This window comes from Mustela putorius, unplaced genomic scaffold (assembly GCF_011764305.1).
Source record: "Mustela putorius furo isolate JIRA1106 unplaced genomic scaffold, ASM1176430v1.1 tig00000056_pilon_pilon_pilon, whole genome shotgun sequence".
Lineage (NCBI taxonomy): Eukaryota > Metazoa > Chordata > Mammalia > Carnivora > Mustelidae > Mustela > Mustela putorius.
In genome coordinates, this window is record NW_025421263.1 from 9756316 (window position 1) to 9780990 (window position 24675).

Sequence of the window (24675 nt, forward strand, 5' to 3'; positions counted from 1 at the left end):
TACAGCTAGTTCAAACTGAAATGCATTTTAAAATTAAAAACAGACTGGTTTTTAAAGAATAGTATGGGGAAAAAAGTGTCATCAATCTACTTAATATTTTATATTGATTGGACATTAAAATTATAATATTTAGATATATGGAAATAAATAAAATATTAAATTAACTTCATCTGTTTCTTTTAACTCTTTGATGTGGCTACTAGAAAATTAAAAATTATATATGTAGTTCTTATTTATGGCTCACATTATATTTCCATTGGACACCAAGTCTCTATATAGAAAATAATACCAAGCTAACATTTATAGTTGTGTTGCCTTTTATTAATGCTTTCATTTTTTTATATAATGGTAATAATTGTCTAGTATCTCAGATAATCCAATTTGCAAGAGTGACTGAAGAGTCTCCATATTCTTCATATGACATACCGCATAATACATTCAATTTTTATATGAAATTAGTTTGAATAATTGCTGGAGTTGCAATAAGAGTATCAAAGTCAAATGCTTTAATAATATGCTGCCTTGAAATTATTCTCATACTAATTACCCATATTTTTCATATAATCCAATGTCAGTATTTTGTTCTTCTTACAACTCATTGAATTTATAATTGCAATGTAGAGACAAACTGAAATTATTTAGTAATGTATTTACTCTTGCGATAAGATATTTTTGAAACAAGATGATGTTTTAAAAATTTAAATATTAAAATACTGCATTGGTCATCAGGTTCTATAATAAAATACACATTTATAAATCTTACTTATAAAATGGTAACAAGGTAAGATATATGAAAAGTAACAAAATTTATATAACTAGACAGCAACATAAATTATAGAAAATGATGTTTTCAATAATCGGTAATAACATTTAAACATTAGAAAATAGTGTTTTATAGCTTAATGGCATATAAATGAAAAATTGTTAGCTGTTTATGAAAGAACGTACCATCTTTGTTCTTACATGTGTTTAAAAATATGAACTATGTATTTATCATTTATGATTGCTACTGCTGTTATGAAAACTTATTTATGTATTTGAAGTAATAATCTGAAATTCAGTTAGATTTTCATAATATTTCTTAAGCCTGACTTCTATTTTCTTTATATTTACCATCTGTCCATAATGTTATTAAAGCTGTTCAAAATACATTGTACCATAACACACAATTGAAACAATTTATAAAAATGCTTTTAGATAAATAATCCATATATACTCATAGTCAAAAGACACATTTTCTTGTGTTTGTATATTTTTCATGTAACTTTCATAAGAAAGTGTGTATAATACTGAATATATTACTTAATTTATTTATCTTAAAATCCTATAAGTTAAACAAATGATATGCAAAGAGAATGTTTATTTTACTGATAACTGCAATATTTTTACCATAAGACATATCATTTGTGTGGATACATCCTCAATTTCGGTTAATAATAAATTATTTAACAGAATCAGGACTTTATTGGTATTGAATACTAAGTACCAAACAGATAATAATTTAAGTTTTCTTTTATAAACCAATGCAATCAGAATGATAGCTAGATCCCTCTTAAGCCAGAACTATAAGCCCCATACTGAGGAGGAACAATAGATATAACAATTATGTAAAAATAGATATTTCCAAATACCTATCATAATGATCAGTTGCCTTATTTGTGGTGACCTTTGTACATTGGATTATTTGGAAATCAACACTACCATTGAAAATAAATGGGACTATTAAAGAAAGACAATATAAACATAAATCTTTATTCAGTATTAAGAATTAAGAATTCAGGGTGCCTGGGTGGCTCAGTGGGTTAAGCCGCTGCCTTCGGCTCAGGTCATGATCTCAGTGTCCTGGGATCGAGTCCCGCATCGGGCTCTCTGTTCAGCAGGGGCCTGCTTCCTTCCCTTCCCCTCTCTCCCCTCTCTCTGCCTGCTGTGATCTCTCTCTGTCAAATAAATAAATAAAATCTTAAAAAAAAAAAAAGAATTAAGAATTCACAGCAAGATAGTCCACTACAAACATAGTTGTTTGTACAAACTTTCTAGTAAACACAGTAAGAAACTAAAATGAAATCAGGGATTAATATTAGTAATAGAATTTAATATACCCAATATGTGTTTATTTTAGAACATAACATTATAAATATTAGAGATTTCTAAAATTTCTACTTTTTTGGTACTAAGAAACATAAATATAGTTTATTTTGTACTTACAGCACATATTAACTGCAGATTTCAAGCTCAATATGTGGCTAGTATCTAATGTTTTAGTTGGCATAGTTTTTGTTAAGGTACACCTTCATAATTATACACATGTTTCTATATATATGTGTGGATTATTTAATTATCAAATTTCTAGAGCAAAGAGAAGTGTGAGGAAAAAAATGTGGAAGAATTTCAAGAGGATAGAAAGAAATGACCTTTTTTCCCCACAGAATTACCTGGTTTTGATTTGAGTTCACAGTAATAGAATTCAGCAACAGAAATTGATGGAAAATGTTGGTGAAAAGCAGGGCTCAATAGTCAGCCCTAACACAGAGTTATGAAGGAATTCTTTCTCTCGAGTTCTGCATAGAGCTCGTTAGTCTCTTGGACCATGAGAAAATAAAGCTACAAGCGTATGAAAGCATTATATCATAACTGTGGACGAAGCTTCCTCTTCAAGAGAGCCAGAGAAACTGGGCAATAAGTTTTACCTACAAAACATATCAAAAAATGGGAGCTGGCATAGAAAAGAAGAGTTAGGTCAGCCATCTAGTGCAGACTCACTGACATATTGGTTGAGGATATTTTTCTAGGGACTACTTTAAGATGAAAGGAAGGAGAGAAGAAAGGAAGGAGGAAGGAAGGGAGGGAGAGAGAGAGAGCAAGGGAGAGAGGGAAAGCAAGGGAGGGAGGAAGGAAGGAAGGAAAGGCATTTTGGTGTAGGAGTGTGGGACATAGAAATCTTGCTACTGAAACTGTAAAGAAAACTAAGCACGTAGATGTTTATATTACTTCTATTTGAAATTAAATAGTAACTTTTTTTTAAAGATTTTTCATTTATTTATTTGACAGAGAGAGAGGTCACAAGTAGGCAGAGAGGCAGGCAGAGAGAGAGGGGGAAGTAGGCTCCCTGCTGAGCAGAGAGTCTGATGTTGGCCTTGATCCCAGGACCCTGGGATCATGACCTGAGCTGAAGGCAAAGGATTAACCCACTGAGCCACCCAGGCACCCTAAATAGTAACTTTCTTATATGTAGTAGTTGGAGATGGTTCTATTTCGAATACCTAAACCCATATAGCTTCACTTCTGTCATTTGCATTATTAATTACTGAAGCAGTAATCAGTTTTAAAAGTATATGTAACTAAATAAATAACCCCAAACAGAAAAAAAAAGTTGCCAGCAAAGGTATAGAAGTGAAAAAAATATATTGTATTCAAGAGGCATCATTTGAAACGATGAAGTAGAGTGACCATGGTTAGAAGGAGAAGAAATTGAAGCAAATGAAATCCTTTATGTTAATACAAAATTCAAGCTCTAGTTTTTTTGACAAAATCAGTAGTGGTAGTGACAGCCTTGTAGTGTATTCAATAATTAGGATTTTATTTTTAAGCAAGTCTTTGAGTAACCATATGTAATAAGAAAATATGAGAGATAGCACTAATTAGTAAAATATAAAGTCACAATCAGGTTAAAAATTATTATTAATCAGTGGATCACATTCTATGGAAATAGTAGCTACCACAAGTCTTGTAAGAAGATTCAATATAGATTCTGTCCAGATATATTTAAAATATGGCTTGCAGTACAACACTATAATTTTAAAATGCTGAGGAACTGCTTAATAGAAAGAAGTAGACACTTTAAATATACTGTATTGTATTCCGAGGAATCAGTTGTACATTAAAATGATACAGTTTTAATATTATTTCCTTTAGAAAAAACACCAGAATACTATCCCTGTCTTTATCTAAAGCTTCATGAATATCTAAGCACATAGTATTTAAGAAAATAAATGTATGTGCAATTCATTTATACTTATAAGTAAATAATTAAATAGGTAAGTCAAGTGACCAATTATATATTTCTTTAACTCAACAACAATTTGGGGAACACTCTTGCCTATATGGTGCTGAACTAAATTTTGTAGTGTAAACTAAGATGAATAAATGCATGATTCTAATTTCAAGGATCCCACAGCATAAATTAAAATACATCTGATCAATATTTTCATTGAACAAACTAGAAAAGGAGAAAGTACGGAAAATGAAGTGTTTAATAAATCATAACAGAGGAAATCTTAGCTAATGCTTCCTTATTGCCAGACTGGTTAGTTAAAATAAGGGTAAGTAGTGAAAGGTGATGGTTCTACAGATACCATTGGGCGGTCAAGTCTTCTGTCAGTGGTTTGGATCTGCAAAGCTGGGAAGAAGGCAACCATAGCTGAGATCCAAATACTGGTGGTGTGCTGCTTGCCACCTCACACCCATCTTTTATTACTCACTTTCTGGATCACTATTATAGAGAAATAATAGGCACAGCCAAGATTAATCACCAGTTGTCTCTGACTCCAGAGCTGGGTTCTAAAATAATGTGATATTCTACTTCTGCGATTTTCAAATGCTATGAGCATATACATGTTCTGCAATGAAAGGAAGAAAAGTAGAAAATAAGTGGAGAAGTTCAGAATTGTAGTAAAAGAAACAGGGCAGCGCTATGGTAAGAGAGCTAAAGGGATACTATTTTATTCATATAATGCAATACTGTAATATAGTATACAGTTTATTTAAAGTTTACATTTTGTGAAATTTGTCCTTTTTTTAAAATCTAAGTATCAGAAAGTAAAAGGGTACCTTCAACAAATTTATGAAATTTAGAATAGCTTCCTTGGGGACATTTTTTTAAAGATTTTATTTATTTATTTGACAAAGAAAGAGAATACAAGGTAGGGGAAGTAGGAATGGGAGAAGCAGTCTTTCTGCTGAGCAGGAAACCCAAGGCTGGGCTTGATCCCAGGACACCGGAATCATGATCTGAGCAGAAGGCAGATGCTTAACAACTGAGCCACCAAGGTACCTCTTCCTTGGGGACATTTTGTCAAGCATTTCTGGCAATAATTTTGGGAAAACACTCACCTAACATTTTGTTTTGTTTTGGTTGTTTATTAGTTTTAACTTTTTTTTTCTTTTTTGAGAACATGAAACAGAGAACCTATTTTATTCTCCTTTTGATCTCATTTTAAATATCTCTCCAGCATCCAAAAGTATTAGTGATTAATAATTGTTATTTTTTCTAAATACAACATTGTGGTATCTTTTTGTATATATTTTTGAGCAACCCATGTTCATTTATATTCCTGCTTACATAAGTGGTTTCAGCAAGTCCATAGGTATAATTGGATAAGCACTATGTGGATCTCTCTAATTAGAATTTTCAGTAAGTTGAGCAAGAACAGCTTCTACTCTGATATGCATGTGTAATTTCCACTAAAGTGAGCAAGCGTAACTAAGGACAATGTTTTCCCCTTTGAGCACTTTGAATTCTATGTGCTCCAGATGCTATGGAGACGCCTATGACTCTTTCCTTATTCAAACTGTTGATTTGTTATGGCAATATAATTCCTTATGAAATCACTTTTGTTTGTTTAAATGAAGTTTTAGACCCCTCCAAAGTAATATAAGTTCTGGTTATAGAAGCGTTAACTTTTCAGTGATGGAAGAAATATTTGCTAAGTGAAATGGAAATATTTGTCAAGGCCATCATGCTTCTAGTTTGATGATTCTGGACAGGATGCTGATACTAGCTGGCAAAAAGATATGAACATCCCTGCAGATTAAAATGCAAATTTTATTGCTGAAAACAGCAATACACAGAAAAGCCATAGAGCCTTTCAGCTTTCTGACAGCAGCTTGCCGAATCAGTGCACTGAATCACTCAATATCTTTAAGTGTCTATCCTATTCTGGAATTCTCATAAACATCTGCTCTCACTGTACCCATGCCAAGTTCCAGTTTTAAGAATATACAGTCTTCAAGATTAAATAACTGTTGGGCTAAGCACTTCCTCTAGAGTAGATTGTGATTGAATAGTCTCTTAATTAAAAAAAGAGGGTGGGGAGAAAGTACAAGGTGATAATAGAATATCATAAAGAGATTGAGGCCTCAGAGATATAATTCCCATTCCAAAAAATCACAATTCGAACTTGATTTTTGCTGAAGTAAAAATGAGTATTATATTGCATACAAAAATTAAAATATTTTAGGGAAACCTGGGTGGCTTAGCCAAATAAGCATCTGCCTTCAGCTCAGATCATCATCCCAGGGTCCTAGGATCAAGCCCTGCACTGGACTTCCTGCTTACAGGGTATCTATTTCTCCCTCTCCCCGAACCCTCCCCCCACTCACTCAATTTCTCTCTTTCAAATAAATCCATGAAATCTTAAAAAAAATTTAAAACACTTTAAAAGCAGCAATGGGAAGGAGATAAAAAGAGGATTTTCAAGTGATTTGTTTCCCAAGTGATTTGTAGATACCAGGACTTCTACTAGGTTGAGTGGATACAAAAAAGAGAGTGAAATAGTCTGACCTTCAAACAGCCCCTAAACAACAATGCCCAGAAAAATGTGATAATATCTTGTTTAAATGGCACTTTCTATTCTCAAACTGGTTTTGTTGCAATTTCTCAATATAGCAAAGTAACTCTTCCCTAAATGGAAGAAAATTTGATTTTGAGCTGGTCCTTGGTGATACATATTCAGAAAAAGTTGAATTGATAATCACAAAATGTAATGCTGTTAACACCTTTTAATAATCAGTTGTTCTTTTGAATGGAGTTACTGATAACACCAAACTGGATCTTGGCTAATGTTGGAAATATAGTGATACATTTGAGGATCCTTTTTCTCCTGTTCTTACTGACTTGATTTATTAGAGGATATACTATAGTCACTTGGAGGTTTATTAAGGTTTACTCAGATACCCGTTAATATATAATTTTTGAGGGGTGGGAATAAGACTTCTAGAAGTCTCTGATCTTGTTCTTTTCATTTTCCAAATTAAAGTTGGAGAAGAGGACTTTAATTTCAAATACATAAAATGCCATATCATTGCCCCCTGTACTTCAAGTAAAGTCATAGTTTTGCTTTTGCTTGAATTGTTTGCAGTACAGTCAAGGCTGAATCATATGTAGACATTACTATGCAGCATATTCTACATTCATGTTTCTTCTATCAACCAATATAATTCTAGGTTACTATAAGCCATCCACATATTAATTTGGTATGGCTGGGAAAAGTATAATTATGAATGTATATATGTAAAAATCCTTATGTATATTTTTAATTCAAATTAAATTTTTAGAAAAGTTTTCATTTTATCATTTACTTTTTAAGTTTACATACCTGTTTTTCTTCATTACTTTAAATAACCTAGAGTTATTTTCCTTTTATTTAATTCCATTTATGTGCATTTTAATTTTGCTCCTTCCTCTTCTACTCTCTCTGACTTTGAGTAGGATTTTAAGAGTGTTACCTAGCATAAATGAGTTCATAAAGCACCTTTCTGATATTTTCTTAAAATGTTCTTTGTTGCTAATATTTTCCTATTATATTATTGTGATTCTGAAAAGTATAAAACATGCATTGTTTTTATACAAACTGTTCTTGGTTTACACATAGTGTAAATAATCTCATGTGGTAGAAAGCATAGAGAGGCTAGAAAAACAAAGATACATTAGTGTGATTATTGTTTAATACTTAAGAATTTATATCTTCCTCTTATAGGTGGAAGGAGGTCCTACAAAAGAGAAGACTGAATGTTGACCTGCAATCTGAGGAGAGAAAACTGACATGAAAGTGTCATCACAAACTAGTATTGACTTAATTTTTTCATTGTGTGAGGGAGTCCAAGTGTTAAAAATTAATGGGTGCCAGACTGAGACATTAAAGACAATAGTAAAACAAACTATGCATGGTTGTATTAGGTGGTTTCAGTACAGTCCGATTCCCTTAATTGTTTTTATAGTTACGAAGAGTGACTTTGTCCACCAGTGGCCATGCATGTTAATGAGAATTATGGCCATCACCCAGAATTGATGGGAGAAAAATGGTCTCGGAAATGTAGTCTCTCCTTCTGTAGAGGCTTCTATGAAGAAAAACTTTCAGTCAGCAAGGACTAATAAAAAAAAAAGTGATTTTGGAGTTTACATATATTTGATATTTAAAAGCAGTAAAGTGAGAAAGAAGTGTCTTCTCTCAGCTAAGGACCCATCCTTACAAAGCCAAACTTATATATATGCATATAAATCTGTGAGTTGAGGAAGATACATGCATACATATTCCATAACACACATACTTAGATTCAGGTAGTCATAGTTTCATATAATATTTTTCCTCCCCAAAATCTTACTGATGATTTTAAACTTAAATTGAATGTTCTCTTTCTACTCAGCTGATCTGCTTGAAGGGAAGCTGAAGCCAAACACAGCATCTCTCAAGAATTCATGGTTCCCCAGACATCAGAATAATCCTGGTTAGATTCCAGCAACTGTAACTCTAACCACACAGATGTTACAATCACTGATAGGGAATGATCAACACATGACTAGTATATTTTGAATGATAATTTTTCGTTTTTTGTCTTTGTTCATTTCCTCTGGCAAAGCTTACCACACAAAATTTTGTGACTTCAATATTCTACTTGAATTCCATGTTACTATATTTAAGACATTAAATTCGTTCTGTGTTTTAAAGTGAATTTGGTGAGTACAGTTCCCATTATAACATTTTATCATAATTTGTCATATATTTGATAAATCTGGAAGGCATTATAACACTTATTTAATTAAAATAATCTTTAATTGAATTGAAAAAAACAAGAGGAACATGGGTAGGAGAGATACATATTCATATATGTATCTAAAGGGCAACATAGAAAAGCAGTCTTTGTAATAAGACAATGAGTGGGAATCAAGTAATGGTGTACATAATTATAAGTAATGATATCATATATTATATTTATAAACAAATATATCTATGTATAGTTTTTGAAAATTTTTGAATAGTTAACACTTGCCATGCACTGTATTAAAGTCTTCATATCATTCTATCCTCACAAAAATCTGTAAGTTATGTAATAAGTTCTAGGAGACAAAAAGATACTGACAAGGTCAGTTTGGCAGTTGGAAAACAGTGAATGCAATAGCTGAGAATCAGTATACCTTGGGAATGAGGTTTTCAGAGAATTTTGTGCACTCAGCTAAGATTGCTAATCTTGTATGTTGCTTAATGTATGCCAAGCATTGCATGAAAGGCTGTATACATAAGAAATAATGCATTTTACACTTATATGAACCATATTATATAGGTTCTTCTATTATCTCCTTTATAGTCAGTATTGACAATACTGAAGCACAAAGTTTGACTTGGCCAAGGTCACACAAAAAAGTAAGTGGCAAAGCAAATTTTCACATGCAAGAAATGGGGAGCCATGGTGTCTGATAAAGTTGTACAAGAAAGGAAGGAAATAAAGATTAAAGGTTTGGAGTTTTTGAAGCTAGTGAAAGGGAAAAGTATTTCACTACCGTCAAAATAGGAAGTTAAGAGGAAATCCAATAGGGAGGACTTAACTGAAATAATGTGCTTTCCTCTGCATTTCTAAGACATGAAGGAACTATGTTAAAATTCTCAAGGGCACTATTATTTTTTTAATTTATTTATTTATTTGACAGAGAGAGATCACAAGTAGGCAGAGAGGCAGGCAGACAGAGAGGGAGAAGCAGGCTCCCTGCAGAGCAGAGAGCCCGATGTGGGGCTCGATCCCAGGACCCTGAGATCATGACCTGAGCTAGAAGGCAGAGGCTTTAACTCACTGAGCCACCCAGGCGCCCCAAGGGCACTATTATTAAAACTGAATCAAGACCTACTCTTTTTTCTTTCTTTCTTTCTTTCTGACTGTCTGTCCTTTTTGTTTTGGTTTGGTTTTTTTGGTTAAACTTTACTTGACTCTCTACAAAGACAGAGTCACCATAAGAATGCTAAAATTCCTCAGAGGATTAGTTCTAGATAATGTATTATTAGAAAATAACCTCTAATTTACATGTAAGTGTCAGACTTTGGTACACAACCAATTTATATATTTTCAAGTTAGAGAGTGAAAACCTGGTCTCAGGAGAAGAAAAAAGAGGAAAATCTCGATAGTATATTTACACTAAAAAACAAAAAAAATAGTGCCAACGACAGGTCATTTATGTACTGTTTTTCAGTTGTTGAAAAGATTGCAAGCTAGAGTGTTGGCAAAGGATCTGAGCATCTCCTGTGGAGTGCGGTCTGTTATCATCTATGGATAGGGAACCTCCAAATTCACATTAGGTTCTATTACTTACTAATTTGACACCAAGCTCATCTGTCTTATAGTCTCAATATGTTCATTTTAAACATGTGAATAATTTTAGAGATCACCAGATTATTGATTAAATGAGATAGTACATGTAAATGGACTTTGTAATTATGTAAATGTGTAGGGTTTGTATAATAAGCCCAGTTTCCATGGGTATCCTACGTAAGTGGCAGACAGACACTTTTATCCGCAGAGGGACAATAGAACACTGAGTTTTCTTTATTGGATGAAGGAAACTGATCTCATTATGAAACACTTCAATTTTATGGGTTTTGGGTTGTGTGTTTTAGAATTGTGGCAGCATTAGTCAAGTCAACAACAAGATTTGATTTTTGTTTTGAGAAAGTTACATGGATCATCCCATGTTTTATTTTATTTTATTTTATTTTATTTTATTTTATTTTTGAAGATTTTATTTGTTTATTTGACAGACAGATCACAAGTAGACAGAGAAGCAGGCAGAGAGAGAGGAGGAAGCAGGCTCCCCACTGTGCAGAGAGCCCTATGTGGGGCTCCGATCCGAGGACCCTGGGATAATGACCCGAGCGAAGGCAGTGGCTTAACCCACTGAGCCACCCAGGCACCCCTCATGTTTTGTTTTAAATGAAAACATTTAGAAACAATGTATTTTATACATTGCCTTAGCTTTAGTGTGTGTTGCAGGGGGACTGAAACCAAAACATTCTGGACTTTGAGTTCTGTGTGTGCTTACTGAATTTGTAGGTTAATCAAAATAAATAGTAAATTATTTCTGTAATTTCACTCTTTAAATCCAGTCCCCCATTTCTTTAATGTTTAAATCCCTGTTACTTTTATTTTATTTCAGGACACTGACACTTAACTAGACTTCAAAATAGGCATTTGCCTATTTTAGTAATTTCTGTCTGATTTAAAATGTTTCATTATTTATTTAATCTTCCTGGTCATTCAGAACTCTCCAATTGGGAATTTTTACAGTTCAAAATTAACTATTAAAAAGGGCATTATAGGAGCTCCTAGGTGGCTCAGTGGTTGAGGCTTCTGCCTTCGGCTCAGGTCACGATCCCGGGGTCCTGAGATCGAGGCCCACATGGGGCTCTCTGCTCGGCAGGGAGCCTGCCTCCTCCTCTCTCTTTCTCTCTCTCTCTGCCTGCCTCTCTGCCTTCTTATGATCTGTTTGTCAAGTGAACAAATTAAAAAAAAAAAATCTTTAAGAAAGAAAGAAAAGAAAAAAAAGAGGAGCTTGACTAGAAAATACTGTTTTCACATCCCTTCTCTGGTGTTTAAAAAAAAGGGGGGGGGCTATTATAGTGTTAGAACTTCAGCCTTAAAAGCACAATGCCTAACCATGCTAGAATGCCATTGAAGAAATGTCCTTGACAACTACATTATCAAGCGACATCAATTGAGTTGGCAAAGGTTAAGACCGACAATTACCTCTGGTTGATGCTCAAATGGTCACTGGGCATCCTGGCATTTTATTCATCTTATTTCAATGGAATGAGAGTTGAAGTACACAAAGTAATTACCTGAAGGCTGAACAGATTGGACTGGATGTTGCATCCTCATCAGGATTCAGTAGCAGTGTAAAAGAATGAAAATGAACATAAAGTGGAAAGGAAATAAAAGATTGGCATACAGAAAAAAAATATCTATGTGATTCCTTAATTGATATGAAGAAGAAATGGTGTTTGTATGACTTTAAATTGTGTTTTCCTACCAATTTTTAGATTGGCATATGACTATAAACTTAATTGGTTTGAAGATTTCTAGCTATTGTTCATACAACCTTAAAGAGCCAAGTCTGGTCAAAAAGGAAACAGATGGAGGGGGCACTGCCATATACCCCTCTGTGAGCTTTGTCACTATATTGCCATTCAAAGCCTAAGACCACAGAGGTAAAAAGCATCACGCAAAAAAAACATGCACCACCCATCATAATTGAGCAATATACAATTGTGTCATAAAATCCATCTGTTTATATAATAAAGATCCTCAGTTCGTCAGGTGATTTTCTTTAAATTAAAAAGATCTCTGAAATAAATCCAGCTTATATTAAAAGAAAACAGATGTTTTATTTTATATTTACTCAGACTTGGATTGACACCTAATTATTTTACATGTGAGTCTGGGAGTAAATATGTATTGCAGTTTGTTTCTCAGAATAATAATAAAAATAAAGTTGACAAGTGAAACAAGTAATAAATTGACAACTACTTCTTATTGGAAAATCTTTGTAGTTGTCATGAATTTCAGTTATGAGATACTGTCACTAATTTAGAAACCTGGAAATAGTTTGTATAGATAACATTAAATATAGCTGACTATTGAGGGAGAACTTCATGATTGAGCTAGGCTGAATGTATTTTTAGTCTGAAATTGCTCTTTGAGCATACACATAGCAGTGAGAAAAATCCACTTGAGGTGTGGTGAGTGTGTCATAAACACAAGATAAGCAGTGTGAAATAGAAAAAGAAAGTTATACTTCCTAAGGGTACATGAAACAGTTGCATAACAAATAATAGAAACATATACAAATTCTTTGTAGGATTCATGCTAACAGAATGAATGTATGGCTAAAATTGAAATAAATATTCATTAATACTATGTTAAATAATGGGACACCCCTAAGGTGAAGTAACATATATAGTCCTGAAAAAGAATGAAGACAATTCATTTGCAGTTAACATAAAAAAAAAACTTTTTATAAAATATGCATATTTTAGAACAGTGTTTCTAGTATAATCCCATTTGTGTGTAAATAACAAAAAAAAAGAATCAATAAGTTTAATAATTGTAAATTTATATAAATAAATGTAAATATATATAAGTTTTGGAAGAAAAATCCAGAAACAGTAATTACGTCTAGGAAGTGATGAATATGAATAGATACAGGGTCCTTCTAATATTTTCCTTACACTTTTCTATAACGTTTGAAATGTTTAGCATGATAAAATATTGAATGTATTACAATAAAATAATTTTTCTAAAGATGACTGCTCCATTTCTCTTCACCCCTAATGGTGTTCATCTTTCATAAACTCTGGCTTCATATATCTTCAGCTCTTTGTTTTTTTTTTTGTTTGTTTGTTTTTATAATTTTTTATTTTTTATAAACATATACTTTTATCCCCAGGGGTACAGGTCTGTGAATCACCAGGTTTACACACTTCACAGCACTCACCAAAGCACATACCCTCCCCAATGTCCATAATCCCACCCCCTTCTTCCAAACCCCCTCCCCCCAGCAACACTCAGTTTGTTTTGTGAGATTAAGAGTCACTTATGGTTTGTCTCCCTCCCAATCCCATCTTGTTTCATTTATTCTTCTCCTACCCACTTAAGCCCCCATGTTGCATCACCACTTCCTCATATCAGGGAGATCATATGATAGTTGCTTTCTCTGCTTGACTTATTTCGCTAAGCATGATACGCTCTAGTTCCATCCATGTTGTCGCAAATGGCAAGATTTCACTTCTTTTGATGGCTGCATAGTATTCCATTATATATATATACCACATCTTCTTGATCCATTCATCTGTTGATGGACATCTAGGTTCTTTCCATAGTTCGGCTATTGTGGACATTGCTATAAACATTCGGGTGCACGTGCCCCTTTGGATCACTACGTTTGTATCTTTAGGGTAAATGCCCAATAGTGCAATTGCAGGGTCATAGGGCAGTTCTATTTTCAACATTTTGAGGAACCTCCATGCTGTTTTCCAGAGTGGCTGCACCAGCTTGCATTCCCACCAACAGTGTAGGAGGGTTCCCCTTTCTCCGTATCCTCGCCAGCATCTGTCATTTCATGACTTGTTGATTTGAGCCATTCTGACTGTTGTGAGGTGATATCTCATTGTGGTTTTGATTTGTATTTCCCTGATGCCGAGTGATATGGAGCACTTTTTCATGTGTCTGTTGGCCATCTGGATGTCTTCTTTGCAGAAATGTCTGTTCATGTCCTCTGCCCATTTCTTGATTGGATTATTGGTTCTTTGGGTGTTGAGTTTGCTAAGTTCTTTATAGATTCTGGACACTAGTCCTTTATCTGATATGTCATTTGCAAATATCTTCTCCCATTCTGTCAGTTGTCTTTTGATTTTGTTAACTGTTTCCTTTCTGTGCAAAAGCTTTTGATCTTGATGAAATCCCAATAGTTCATTTTTGCTCTTACTTCCCTTGCCTTTGGCGTTGTTCCTAGGAAGATGTTGCTGCGGCTGAGGTCGAAGAGGTTGCTGCCTGTGTTCTCCTCAAGGATTCCTTTCGCACATTGAGGTCCTTCATCCATTTTGAGTCGATTTGTGTGTGTGGTGTAAGGAAATGGTCCGATTTCATTTTTCTGCATGTGGCTGTCCAATTTTCCCAGCACCATTTATTGAAGAGGCTGTCTTTTTTCCATTGGACATTCTTTCCTGCTTTGTCGAAGATTAGTTGACTGTAGAGTTGAGGGTCTATTTCTGGGCTCTCTATTCTGTTCCATTGATCTATGTGTCTGCTTTTGTGCCAGTACCATGCTGTCTTGATGATGACAGCTTTGTGATAGAGCTTGAAGTCCGGAATTGTGATGCCACTAACGTTGGCTTTTTTTTTAATATCCCTTTGGCTATTCGGGGTGTTTCTGGTTCCATATAAATTTTAGAATTATTTGTTCCATTTCTTTGAAAAAGATGGATGGTACTTTGATAGGAATTGCATTAAATGTGTAGATTGCTTTAGGTAGCATAGACATTTTCACAATATTTATTCTTCCAATCCAGGAGCATGGAACATTTTTCCATTTCTTTGTGTCTTCCTCAATTTCTTTCATGAGAACTTTATAGTTCTCTGAGTATAGATTCTGTGCCTCTTTGGTGAGGTTTATTCCTAGGTATCTTATGGTTTTGGGTGCAATTGTAAATGGGATTGACTACTTAATTTCTCTTTCTTCTGTCTTGCTGTTGGTGTAGAGAAATGCAACTGATTTCTGTGCATTGATTTTATATCCTGTCACTTTACTGAATTCCTGTATAAGTTCTAGAAGTTTTGGAGTGGAGTCTTTTGGGTTTTACACATATAGTATCATATCATCTGCAAAGAGTGATAATTTGATTTCTCCTTTGCCAATTTGGATGCCTTTAATTACCTTTTGTTGTCTGATTGCTGAGGCTAGGTCCTCTAGTACTGTGTTGAATAGCAGTGGTGATAATGGACATCCCGCCGTATTCTTGACCTTAGCGGAAAAGCTTTCTGTTTTTCTCCATTGAGAATGATATTTGCGGTGGGTTTTTCATAGATGGCTTTGATGATATTGAGGTATGTGCCCTCTATCCCTACACTTTGAAGAGTTTTGATCAGGAAGGGATGCTGTACTTTGTCAAATGCTTTTTCAGCATCTATTGAGAGTATCATATGGTTCTTGTTCTTTCTTTTATTGATGTGTTGTATCACATTGACTGATTTGCGGATGTTGAACCAACCTTGCAGCCCTGGAATAAATCCCACTTGGTCGTGGTGAATGATCTTTTTAATGTACTGTTGAATCCTATTGGCTAGTATTTTGTTGAGTATTTTCACATCTGTGTTCATCAAGGATATTGGTCTATAGTTCTCTTTTTTGATGGGATCCTTGTCTGGTTTTGGGATCAAGGTGATGCTGGCCTCATAAAATGATTTTGGAAGTTTTCCTTCCATTTCTATTTTTTGGAACAGTTTCAGGAGAATAGGAATTAGTTCTTCTTTAAATGTTTGGTAGAATTCCCCCGGGAAGCAGTCCTGCCCTGGGCTTTTGTTTGTTTGGAGATTTTTAATGACAGTTTCAATCTCCTTACTGGTTATGGGTCTGTTCAGGCTTTCTATTTCTTCCTGGTTCAGTTGTGGTAGTTTATATGTTTCTAGGAATGCATCCATTTCTTCCAGATTGTCAAATTTATTGGCGTAGAGTTGCTCATAGTATGTTCTTATAATAGTTTGTATTTCTTTGGTGTTAGTTGTGATCTCTCCTCTTTCATTCATGATTTTATTTATTTGGGTCCTTTCACTTTTCTTTTTGATAAGTCGGGCCAGGGGTTTATCAATTTTATTAATTCTTTCAAAGAACCAGCTCCTAGTTTCGTTGATTTGTTCTATTGTTTTTTGGTTTCTATTTCATTGATTTCTGCTCTGATCTTTATGATTTCTCTTCTCCTGCTGGGCTTAGGGTTTCTTTCTTGTTCTTTCTCCAGCTCCTTTAGGTGTAGGGTTAGGTTGTGTACCTGAGACATTTCTTGTTTCTGGAGAAAGGCTTGTACCGCTATATATTTTCCTCTCAGGACTGCCTTTGTTGTGTCCCACAGATTTGAACCTTTGTATTTTCATTATCATTTGTTTCCATGACTTTTTTCAATTCTTCTTTAATTTCCCGGTTGACCCATTCATTCTTTAGAAGGATACTATTTAGTCTCCATGCATTTGGGTTCTTTCCAAACTTCCTTTTGTGGTTGAGTTCTAGCTTTAGAGCATTGTGGTCTGAAAATATGCAGGGAATGATCCCAATCTTTTGATACCGGTTGAGTCCTGATTTAGGACCGAGGATGTGATCTATTCTGGAGAATGTTCCATGTGCACTAGGGAAGAACGTGTATTTCTGTTGCTTTGGGATGAAATGTTCTGAATGTATCTGTGATGTCCATCTGGTCCAGTGTGTCGTTTAAGGCCTTTATTTCCTTGCTGATCTTTTGCTTGGATGATCTGTCCATTTCAGTGAGGGGAGTGTTAAAGTCCCCTACTATTATTGTATTATTGTTAATGTGTTTCTTTGATTTTGTTATTAATTGGTTTATATAGTTGGCTGCTCCCACGTTGGGTGCATAGATATTTAAAATTGTTAAATCTTCTTGTTGGACAGACCCTTTGATTATGATATAGTGTCCTTCCTCATCTCTTATTATAGTCTTTGGCTTAAAATCTAATTGATCTGATATAAGGATTGCCACTCCTGCTTTCTTCAGATGTCCATTAGCATGGTAAATTCTTTTCCACCCCCTCACTTTAAATCTGGAGGTGTCTTCGGGCTTAAAATGAGTTTCTTGGAGGCAACATATAGATGTGTTTTGGTTTTTTATCCATTCTGATACCCTGTGTCTTTTGACAGGGGCATTTAGCCCATTAACATTCAGGGTAACTATTGAGAGATATGAATTTAGTGCCATTGTTTTACCTGTAAGGTGACTGTTACTGTATATGGTCTCTGTTCCTTTCTGATCTACCACTTGTAGGCTCTCTCTTTGCTTAGAGGACCCCTTTCAAGATTTCCTGTAGAGCTGGTTTGGTGTTTGCAAATTCTTTCAGTTTTTGTTTGTCCTGGAAGCTTTTAATCTCTCCTTCTATTTTCAATGATAGCCTAGCTGGATATAGTATCCTTGGCTGCATGTTTTTCTCATTTAGTGCTCTGAAAATATCATGCCAGCTCTTTCTGGCCTGCCAGGTCTCTGTGGATAAGTCAGCTTCCAATCTAATATTTTTACCATTGTATGTTACAGACTTCTTTTCCCGGGCTTCTTTCAGGATTTTCTGTTTGTCACTGAGACTTGTAAATTTTACTATTAGGTGACGGGGTTTGGGCCTATTCTTATTGATTTTGAGGGGCATTCTCTGAACCTCCTGAAATTTGATGCTCGTTCCCTTTGCCATATTGGCGAAATTCTCCCCAATAATTCTCTCCAGTATACCTTCTGCTCCCCTCTCTCTTTCTTCTTCTTCTGGAATCCCAATTATTCTAATGTTGTTTCATCTTATGGTGTCACTTATCTCTCGAATTCTCCCCTTCTGGTCCAGTAGCTGTTTGTCCCTCTTTTGCTCAGCTTCCTTATTTTCTGTCATTTGGTCTTCTATATCACTAATTCTTTCTTCAGCCTCATTTTTCCTAGCAGTGAGAGCCTCCATTTTTGATTGCACCTCATTAATAGCTTTTTTGATTTCAACTTGGTTAGATATTAGTTCTTTTATTTCTCCAGAAAGGGCTTTTATATCTCTCGAGAGGGTTTCTCTCATATCTTCCATGCCTTTTCGAGCCCGGCTAGAACCTTGAGAATTGTCATTCTGAACTCTAGATCTGACATATTACCAATGTCCTTATTGATTAGGTCCCTAGCCTGCGGTACTGCCTCTTGTTCTTTTTTTTGTGTTGAATTTTTCCGTCTTGTCATTTTGTCCAGATAAGAGTATATGAAGGAGCAAGGAAAATACTAAAAGGGTGGCAACAGCCCTAGCAAAATATGCTTTAACCAAATTAGAAGAGATCCCAAATTGTGAGGGGTGAGAAAGGGGATAAAAAGAGGTTCAAAAAGGAAGAAAGGAAAAAAAAAGAAAAAAGAAAAAGAAAGAAAAGAAAAGAATTAAAAAAAGAAAACAAATAAAATATAAAAAATAAAATATATATATATTAGATAAACTAGTTAAAAAAGAAAAAGGTAAAAGTTAAAAAAAAATTTTACCAGAAGGCGAGAAAAAAAAAAAAAAAAACAAGAAATGAAAAAGAAAAATTAAATTAACTGCAAGACTAAAAAAATCACAGGGCAAAAGCCATGAGTTCCGTGCTTTGCTTTCTCCTCCTCTGGAATTCTGCTGCTCTCCTTGGTATTGAAACCGCACTCCTTGGTAGGTAAACTTGGTCTTGGCTGGATTTCTTGTTGATCTTCTGGGGGAAGGGCCTGGTGTAGTGATTCTCAAGTGTCTTTGCCCCAGGCAGAATTGCACTGCCCTTACTAGGGGTGGGGTGAGTAATCCGCTCAGGTTTGCTTTCAGGAGCTTTTCTTCCCTGAGCGCTTTCCGTAGAGTTCCGGAAGACGGGAATACAAATGGTGGCCTCCTGGTCTCCAGCCCGGAGGAGCCGAGAGCCCAGGGCCCCACTCCTCAGTGCGCCCTCCGAGAACAGTGCCCAGTAACTCCCATCTGCCTGACCTCCAGCCGCGCTCAGAGCTCATGGAGTCTGGACCGGTTCAAGGTAACACCGAGCTCTGAGCTTACTGTCGGCTCTGTCTCTGTAGCTGGCTTTCCCGTTCCAATACCTGCAAGCTCTGCGAGACTCAGACACACCCGATCCTTCTGTGACCCTGCAGCACCTGAGGCCACGCTGACCCCACATGGTCTTCGCCCCAGTTTCGCCTCTGGAGCGATGTCCCTCAGCGGAACAGACTTTTAAAAGTCCTGATTTTGTGCACCATTGCTCGCTGCTTGCCGGGAACCGGCCCCTCCCCCTGGGCGTCTATCTTCCCGTCGCTTTGGATTCACTTCTCCACAGGTCCTACCTTTCAGAAAGTGGTTTTTTTTCTGTTTCCAGAAATGCTGTTCTTCTCTTCAATCTGCCGATGGATTTGCAGGTGTTTGTAATCTTTAGATAAGCTATCTAGCTGATCTCCGGCTAGCTGAAGTAGTCTCAGCCTGCTACTTCTCCGCCATCTTGACTCCTCCCTCCTATCTTCAGCCCTTTGAAACTACAAAGTGCTTTTTGAGGATTTATTCCAAGGTCTTCCTCTGTGTTTTTTTTTTTTAATTAATTTGGTAATAAACATTCTTTTGTTAGAAAATTTCTATATCTAATTTACCTAACTGAAAAACTGATTTCTGGGGAACACAGTGTTTCTGTATTAAATCAATTAGAACATCATAATGTTGGACATTCAATTTAAATCTCTGTTAGAAGATATGTATGATGACTTTTTAATGACTACCCTAAAAGCATTTTTAATATTCTAAATTATTTAGTATTGTTTCAAATTTAATAAGCATTTTTATTATCTATATTGTATAATGCTACATATATATAGTATAAAGAAATCATTTACATCTGAGATTCAATATTTTACCCAGTGAAGATATAATTAAATGACCATCCTATTACCTGAATGGATTTTCCCTTGTAGATTGATCTCTCTCTGTCTTATTTGCTCCTGTGATTATAAGCCTTCAAATAATTAGTAATGAAGCAAAACTATTTATTGAAAGCTTTGAAATTTATATTACCTAGAAAGAGAAATATATCATTTTCAAACACCAAAACTAGCCTTGAAAAAGCACATCAAGTTAATGTTGTCTATCTCCAATAAAGATTGGGAAAACTAAGCAGTCACATACTATATATACTTTGGCAACTTTATGTCAAAGTTTAGGAGATATTAACAATGTAGAATCAAAATACCTATGAACTAATTTGATAGAATTTTATTTAGCTCTTGAGATTAGTAATGACACATTCACCACAAATGGGGAAGTTTGGGGGTGACCAGTTTTGAGGCTAATATTCTTTGGTTTGCAATTCTTGGGATTCGAGACTATGGACTAGTGGAGACATTTATTTAAATATAAATAAACAGTAAGTAAGTAAATAAATAAGATCAAAGCCAAGGAAAGAAACCAGGCTTGAGTTGCATCACAGCCCTTGGTGTATTGAACCACCCAGGGTCAAGCATGTAAGGGAAAAAGAGTAGAGGAATAAGATACCAAGATTTGAAAAGGAGTCATAAAGGGGACTAATAAAAAAGGTGAGGCTGAGTAAAAAACAAAACAAAACAAAACAAAACAAAAACCCAAAAACCCAGTGAGAGTTTATCATGGAAAGTCAGAGAATTTTTTAAGATGGAGTGTACAGTGGGCCAAATGCAGCAGTAAGTTATGGATGCAGACTAAAATGTTTGTTAATGACACTTTCCCATAGACCTGATTTCCTGTCAGTGTCCCTTATGCAGTATTTGCAAAGCTATTAGAATAGTGAGTTTCATGTAGGAAAAACAATAGGAATGTTTGATAAAGTTTCAGAAACTGATTTAGTAAGAGTCAGATTTCAGTGGACTGAGAACCAAAAGCAAAGATAGCAAATGTACACACTTCTTACAGAAATATTTTATATTAAAAAAAAAAGAAAAGGAAAAGGTATATGTGTGGGATAAGATTTACAGACACAGGAGAATGAATAGTTAATAAAGGTTGGTGACAGAAGGTTGAGAGTTCATGTGATGATCCTTATTTTATCAGTTAAATTGGAAAAAAAACGGTCACCTGTGGTGGGGTCATAGGACTTAAATTGAGTGTCAAAGATACAGAAACATCATTTGGTGGGATTAGGGTTTCACAAAAGAAAAGTTTAAAAAGATGTCCCAATTGTCAATAAAAGACTTAGGATCATTACTTCTATCCTCTGATCCTATCTTGAAACTTTTGCTACTTCCACATGAAGTCAGTAAAAGGAAGTTTTCCAAGCTCAGTTGTGGGTATGCACGGTCATGTTAGCCTCTTGTCTTCTAAAATGGTAGTGCCTTCGTTTTTAGTGAACACTAAAATTCAGAGAAGGCCAAAATATTTTAAATCATTTTTTTTCCTTAAACTATTGCAAGTGAAGGGCTTATTTTCGTGGTAGAAAAATAAGTTGAAGATCGAGTGCCTAAGATCAAAGTTACTGACAATGTAGGTTCAGGGCACAGGCCTCCAGGGACTCCTAACAGAATACATCTCTTGCTGGGCGCCTGGGTGGCTCAGTGGGTTAAGCCGCTGCCTTTGGCTCAGGTCATGATCTCAGGGTCCTAGGATCGAGTCCCACATCGGGCTCTCTGCTCAGCAGGGAGCCTGCTTTCCTCTCTCTCTCTGCCTGTCTGTCTGTCTACTTGTGATCTCTCTCTGTCAAATAAATAAATAAAATCTTAAAAAAAAAAAAAAGAATACATCTCTTGCTACTACTTCTGTGGACAGGCCATTTAGGATTAAACAAGTAACGGATGCTTTTGCAGGGGTTTTCTAGTTGTTGTTATTTATTTTTTCTAAAGATTTTTATTTATTTGACAGAGAGGGAGATCACAATTATGCAGAGAGACAGGCAGAGAGAGGGGGAAGCAGGCTCCCCGCTGAGTGGAGAGCCGTATGTGGGGCTCGATCCCAGAACTCTGGGATCATGACCTGAGCCAAAGGCAGAGGCTTAACGCACTGAGCTACCCAGGCACCTCTAGTTGTTGTTATTTAACTATTGAGAAGGGAATACGAGGAAAGGTTTTAAAACACCCATAAGTGATGATTAAAGACACTTGGGATAGAAATGAATCATCCTTCACAAAATCCACTTACATTTATTTTTTGATGCCCCGAGAATTAATTATCTACAACTTTTTATGGAGAACATAGGAAATAAAGGGAGAAACTCTTCCAAATCACGACTTATTGAAAGAAGTGGGCATAATATCATGTACAATTGAGATGAAAGTGCTTGAATAGGAATGTCCTCTACATCTGTACTTCTAGCCTGCGTTAGAAATGACACAGAGTAACATAAATAAGACCATAAGATTGATTTAGAAATAGTCAGTGAGGGTTGCCTCGCGCTTTATGAAAGGCTACAACGAAATCCCCTGCGTGACTCCATGGTAGAAAACCTAAGTGTGCCTCATTTCCACATTGAATACTGGAGAAGTTTCTTAAAAGCCCAACCTTCCTTCAGTAAATTATCTCATATAAAAAAAAAAAAAAAAGACATCAAGCCTCCATAGCCCTGAACAGGAAATGAGAAATCTCAGTAAAAACAGCTGCAGCTGCTTTTTCATGAGAAGAGGAGGTGATGATGTGGTAACAGATGCTCCACTTCTCCCTTAGTGACAAACCATATTGGTGATTTCAAGAAGGGCTGGCGTCTCAGAGAAAGCAATTAGGTTCTTCATGAGTGATGGTGGTAAAGACACCAAAGTAATTAGGACAGATTAAAGCAAAGAAAGATAAATATCTTGCCCAAATAGAGGTCGAAGCTACATGACCACAATTACTTTGGCAGGAAACAGAGCAATGCATATGGTCATGAGCAGTGATGCCTTAATATCCCAAATGTATATTTCATGTGAAATGGTTATTAAAAGACTTTGATTTAAGATATTTTATGTTGTCACATCAAAAAAGCATATTTGCTGGAAATGTTTGCTGATGGTCTTTTAAAAGAGGATACGGGTATATTTTAATGCTATTATTTTGGGGAGGAATTTATACTTTATTATCTAAAGATACAGCAGACTCAAGGAGATAATATTTATGAGTTTGAAATCTACTCTCTAATTTTACATAGGGATTATCTAGTTGGAATGCAAAAAGCTCTTTTTTTTTTTAGACACACTTGCCAATTTCTGCATTTTTGTTAGGCTGCTGTTATGATGTAGTGGGCTAGCATCCTGAATATTATTTGCTGGCAAAATACAGGAGTACTGGAAATAATACAAAAAATTATCTAGTTTAGGCATTGCAAAGAGTAAATACCGTAAGAGTGACTTAGTTGTAGTCTTTTGTTGTTTTTGTGGTCTTAAAAACCAAAAAAAAGAAGTAAAGTTCAGAGAGATTCTATGGTTCTTTTTTTCTTTTTTCCCTATAGTTATAAGATAAAAAAAAAAAAATTGAGGCGGTAAATGAGAACTATATGGACTAGTGTCAAAGGCACAGATAAATAAACCAATCTCTTTCAACAGAGATTACATTTTCAGCTACTGTCTCTCATGGCCAGCTTTAGGTTGATAGGAATATCCTTATTTGTCAGAGAATACCAGACTCTTCTCTGACAGCTAGTCCCACTTTCCACCAGCATTCACATGGATGACTCCTTCATAAGTTTTTATTTAAATTCCAGTTAGTTAGCATAGTATTATGTTAGTTTCAGGTGTATAATATAGTGATTCAACACTTCCATAAAATGGATGACTCTCTTTTTGATAGAATTGAAGATCCTAAAACATACTTAGGTAATCTAAGAAATTAGGAGTTAATGTTAAAACTACTTGGGAAAAATGGACCAATAAGAAACTGACAATTTTCACTACTCTTAAGTCTTTTTGTTTCCCTCCTCTAACACACACACTTTAGATGTTTGGTCCCTTTGGGAGCCCAAGACAATTTTGAAAGATTGAGAGGTACACCTACTTTAATCTGAGATTCAGGAAATGTTCATGCCCAAAGTCAATTCTATGAAACTGTATTGAACTTATATACCTTTTAAAATGTCACTAAATCCTCTGATTCTCATTTCCATCTCTTGCCAGCATCATGGCAATCCTCACAATAGTGGCTAAAGGCAAGATTTCTAATGCTATCTTTTGGAAAGCCTCCTTAATTTTTCCTTTGAAGATTCACTGTTCACAGCAGTCAAAAGGAGTTTAGGCATTATACACTAAATATTCCAAAACACATCTTTCTTCTTTATTTCTTTGCAGAGTATGGAATTGAAGCCAAGTAACTAAAATAAGAAAGAACAAAAGAGAACAGCAGTAACCGAAATGGCTTGACCATTAAAAGGTGTCTTGGGAATGACTATAACAAAGAATAGGGGTATATTTGAAATATTTTTTCCACTACTATCTG